The sequence below is a fragment of the Homalodisca vitripennis genome, chromosome X (genome assembly GCF_021130785.1).
Source record: "Homalodisca vitripennis isolate AUS2020 chromosome X, UT_GWSS_2.1, whole genome shotgun sequence".
Classification (NCBI taxonomy): Eukaryota; Metazoa; Arthropoda; class Insecta; order Hemiptera; family Cicadellidae; genus Homalodisca; species Homalodisca vitripennis.
The window spans coordinates 72,070,660-72,076,669 of record NC_060215.1 but is presented as its reverse complement, the minus strand read 5'-3'; positions in this window follow the sequence as shown (position 1 = coordinate 72,076,669).

The window sequence follows — 6,010 nt, the reverse complement described above, 5'->3', positions numbered from 1 at the left end:
GCATGTTATTATATATATATATATATAATTTATTTAAATATATATTGTGACCATGCTACATTATAAGATATTATATTGTATATATATGAATACATACATTTAAAGATTACTACTTACATTCTTTTTACCAGTTGATACATTAAACGGGTATGCAGAAATATGCTGTACTAAAATCTGAAGTTGCTACCCTTTTTTCAACATTATCATAAATTTACCTCTAAATTTGGTAGTTGAACGGCAAGATCGACTCACTGAAGATGGAGATAACGCGTATCAAGGGTGTTCACAACCCTGCATCTTTAGATGATGTATAATCAGAAATGGTTGACCGGACTTGAAGGATATCTGCATAACAAACTGGAATCTCAATCCCCCTTATTTGCTCGTAAGAAGTCTCATAAACTTCGACTGCTCACGACCATTTTTGAAAATAGTACAATTAAATCAAATGGTTTTACTTTTTACCGGTGTGGGACAAAGCCCGGCGACTCAAAGTCCATACCTGGCCCTTACATTGTTTTAATTTTTCCTCAAGATAAGTTTCCATTGATGCATCTACATTACACGATATACCCGTAATGTGAGAAATCATCTCAAGGAGCTTCGAGAGTAGTTAGAAACACGCATCGACAATAGAGAAGTTGATTTAACAATTACATTTATCAATGACGTCTCACGAAACGTTAGAAAATAAAACAAAAAAAACTAAATTGCTCCAAGGTCATTACTAATATTCAGTTTCTTTGTCAAAACGTAAATGTCAAATCACTGATTTTAGATTATTTTTTCTACACATAATTTGATCATTCTCACGGAGAAAAACTTAATGTTATCCATTCCTAATACTGAACTTGGGTTTAATAACTATGAGGTTTTTAGAAAGGACAGTGATACTTTTTATCACAGGAATCTAAATCCCCCTGGCCAATTTGCCTTGATTTATCTGTCATATATTAACATAGCATGTTATGATGAGGCATCTGTTGTTAATCTAGTGAAGATAAAATATCTGAGACATGCTGAAAATTATTCAATTAATGGAACAGGTGACATTTCTTTTACTGACATGTACTGCTGAAATATTATTCCCGAAATGGAAATGAGTCAAGAATTTTTTAAGGCACAAAATGGGAAATGGTGGCTTGCTTATAAATACAGAAAAGTCATTCGCGATAAATTTTCATTCAAACTATCAAAGGACCGCTAGGGCGGATGATTCCTACATCCAGCCAATGCTCAACACCACTCCGATAGGAGAGTTTCTGGGCCTCCAGATCCAGGGCAGTGTCACCTAGGGAGCTCACGTGAGAAGAATTTCAAACATCTTCAATAGAGCCCACTATACCATCCTCATATTATCCAAAATCATATACATGGACGAATTTTTATGGTTTGTCATCCCTATGCATATTCTCATCTTCTCTATGGTATTATGTTTTGTTGATTTTCCCACCTCAGACATACCATTTTTAAAATTAAACAAATTGTGTAATTGCTAATGCCCCAAAAAGGTCATCATGCAACCTTATTTTGTCAAAATTAAATATACTTCCGCTCGCATGCATCTTATATCGATTAAACACTATCATTTGTAAAACAGAAACGTCTCAGTTTCCCCCAAAACTTTTACATTCAATCACCCTACCGTACAAGACATAGAAATGATATGATCATATTTCTATGCACACTTCATAACATACCTTCTTACGAAAAAATACCTGGCTATATGGGAAGAAACTTTAGAATAAACTCCCAATACACCTTAAAACGAACCATCAATAACAATCCTCAGGAAGAGGCTCCGAGAGCTTTTCATGGATGGCATGTTCTACTCAGTAGACAAATCACTTGACTTTATATAAAATGTTATACCTGAAGTTTGTAAAAATCTGGCAAATATGTATAATTTGTTAAGTTTATTGATTTTGATTTATAATTGTTAAGTTTATCTGAACTTAACATTTTATTATTTAATAGCATAGTGATATATTACTCTTATCTGCTGGATATTTGTTCAGTATTACTAATAATAATTTAATTTTTATACTAGCACTTAAATTGAATAAGTTTATTTCGAAGAATACTTCTTGTATAATTAATAATGTTTACAATAGTTGAAAATATCACCTTTTACTATAGGTTCAAAATAACCGCTTTAAATGTTAATAATTCTTCATGAAAAACCCAAAAAGTATTTGTTCCTTTCCTGTTTTCAGGAAGGGTATCATGAAGGATATTGTTTATAACATTAAAATAATTACTCAGCCCAAAATCGATTGCAACACCTTAATATATATATTCCTGACCATCTATTTAAAATTGTAATTTTGATAAAAAATTATTCGTTTCCAGTCATATGAGATACGGAAATAGAAATACGAAAACGTCACAACAAATTTGGTTTAAACAGTCATTAGTTGTAGGGATTAATTAGAAACATTTTCTCCCTAAGTTATAATTTGAAAATATAATACGAGTAATCTAATAATTTATAGCAGAAGTAACTTATTGTGATAGTGCTATAAAACTGCTGGTGGGATTGATAAATCTTGAATGTTACATTGGTTTTCTACTAGACGTGACGCTTTTCCGAAAATGTCAGGAATTTAATTATATATATATATATATATATATATATATATATATATATATATATGTAACAATGTAGGTATAAGTAAATACACGAAATATATGAAAATTATTGCACATTCTTTGATTCGTTCGTTGCATTTTAATGAAATTATTAACTAAAAAGATATCTTGATAATTCAAAATTTCTCTTCATACATTTCGTGACGAAATAAATAAACTTCTAAAATAAAAATTCAATCAGAATATATATATATATATATATATATATATATATATATATATATATATATATATATATATATAGGCTACTCAGTTTACATGCAGTATTGAGTAGCAGTTTTATTTATGTTGTATAATTTATATACTTCATATTGACAAGTTGTTTGTTTTAAACCTTTGCTGTAATTATAATTCCTGGTCATTTTCATAATGTATTAGCTGTACAGTACTCCTACAGCCTTATTAAAAAAAAACTCTCCGGCGTTATGTCGCTGGCTATTCTTAGGAATGATGTACTTCCTTCCGCCAATCAGATTTCATAATTTAAACATGATGAATGTTCGAATTTAGAAACGGACCCATTCCTTTTCTAACGTTGATTCTGAAACAATTTCATAATTTTCAATACTTAATTTTTAAGCCTATATTTATATTTCAATAGTTAATACTCAGGTGGACAATGAGTAAAATCAGGAAACCCAAGAAACAAATATATAAAACTTTGCATCAAACAGTATCAAGGAGAGTGGGTAAGAGGATTCGACCACGTCATGCCTACAATATACACAGGAAAATGTTAGTTGCTCCCGCAGTAACATATTGTTTGATGAAAAGAAGTAATTATGACGATCAATTTGTGACTACTAATTCACCACCGAGGAGGAGGATTCAACCACAACATGTCTACAACATCTACAGCAACAAGTTAGTAGCCCCAGCTGTTGATAATAGTTGGTTTTTCAAAAGAAGTGGACATTTAAAGAAGAATGTGATTGAAAGTTCACTGGACGTTATAATAGAAGAGGACGAGACTGACGAACAATAGTGGTAGGCTATATTTGATGTCTAAGATGATCTAGATGACATGTCTCAAATATTATGTCAAAATTATCAAGTTTTATTTATGTACTCTTTATTGGCATGTGTTTGTATTAAATTCTTGTTATAGTTGTAACAGTTTCTTTGTAATTATTTATTAGCCTTAAGAGCTAATTATTTATTATCTTTAATTATTTATTTATTTAGTAGTAAGAACAAACTACTTTCTGTCCTTTGAACATTAACATGATGGGTAAAGAGTAGGCTTACTCTTCAACAAGGCCTAAGAGTATTACTTCTAGTTTATTGGCCATGCAGGAGGTCTACATTGTTGTCTCATGATTTTTCTTCAGACTTACAAAATATCGCCAACATTTTTCAACTGGTGTCATACAAGAACTACTTATTTTAACATAAAAGCGTGGGTTAGTAGAAAATATACCGTACTTATATGTCTTTAAAAAAAAAAAAAAAAACTATTGGCTAGATTAACGATATTATAACGACTAGGTCAGTCGTAGGTGGTTTGTAGACAAATGCAGACGTATTGTGACCTATATTCTGTAGTTCAGTTTTAATGATTAGTGTTGTGTATAGTTTTTTATTAAGTGGATGTTATTAGAGTTAGTGAAGATGACAAACAACATGGTGGTTGTGATTCCTGACAGGCGTGCCACAACGCTTTAGTATGATTTGTTTATTTTAACCTAGTTTGTAATGATGTATTAGATTAGTTATTTACCTGAAGAAGAGATCAGATTGCAGATCTCGAAACGTAGTGTTACTGATTTCTGAGAGTGAGTGGGCATGGGGTATCATTTAATAATTTAGAATGACTTAAAATCTACTTTAATAGTCCTACAAGCAGAGATGACAATAAATTGAAATAACAACTCACTCAAATACATATTAGGCCAATTTCTAAACTACCTCTTCTGAATAACAAATGTGGCTCCATCTCGCTGAGGCTTACAGACAAGGAGAAGAAGAGTTGATAACTAGTCACGTATTCTATTTGTGACCTGTGGTAAGTTAACTATATTATGAACCTGTACTACATATACAACATATTTAAGTAATATTTGTGCTCTTAATATAATGTTATTGTGCTATATAAAAATCATACTTAGTATCAACGCACAACAAAAGAGTTGATCAAAGATTGATATTAATCTATAGTGTATTGTGAGTATGTGTTACGTTTATTAAGCAAGGGAATTAATTTGAATTTATTGGGCCTACTGCTGTTATGCAATACTACTGATGTGCTCGCAAGTCTTTTAAAAAAACTTCATATAAAACTAATTACATAGCAACACTATAAACTATATAGATACTGATGAATACAAATAACAAAAATGCTGTAAAGTTACAATTTGACATATGTCTAAATGAGATATCTTATCAGAAATTCAATTATCAGCGCATTACACAGCGTTCAAGTAGTGACACATGTCAATTTGTAACATTTCTGTCCACGATGGAATTCTTCACAATAATACGTTAACTCTTATCTCTCATTACCAAGAGTTGCGATAGCATAGTATTGGTGCGAGTGCTGGGGAGCTTTCTTAGCACCCATTAGGATAAGCATCCTCGAGTGTTCAGTCGCCAGTACATGAACATGCTGCACGCTAGGGTGAATGCATGCTAAGTCTAAAGGAGGTATAAGGAAGTTCAAATGTACTTTTTTCAGGTTTTCGAAAATATCTCAAAAATATTTTCTAAGTTTATTGCAAAGACATTATTAAATTAAAGATTATAATTTTCTACCCCAATTGCTTCCCGATGTCCGTCAGTTAAGAGCTACGCCTACTTCTCTCTCCCTCCCGCCTAGCCAAGCTGGCCGTACATACTGTACGCCAGAATTGTTCGTGCAAAATACTAGTCAGACTGATTTACCACATATGATTTTGGGCAATATTGATGTTACAGTAGACAAGAAGGAAAACATATCCAATCTGATCACTGCACTTCGAATTGAGTAATTTAACTTCAATGGAAATAATGACATAGGCAAAGGCAGTCACCTTTATGAGACAGTGTATTGCTGTGACTGGTAAGCTCGCGTCTATGTACAAAGAATGATACCATTTTTCATATCAGTGGTTCCTCTCATTATTACAAATGAGCGCATTTGCACTATGTCAAGTCACACTATCGGAGGAAAACTCGAGGACTCGAGAAGCTGGAAAAATTTCATTTGTCTGTCTGCTTGGTTGTTTGCACGATTTTTTGAAAACGAACTGAAAAAGTGGACTTTTATTGACTTGAAATTCTGCATGAAACTTCATTTCTATATAGGCAACACTGAGTTCAATTATGGTACATGTTATTCCATAGCATTTGGCTAAGTGTTTTACTTTGGTGTTTACTTTTA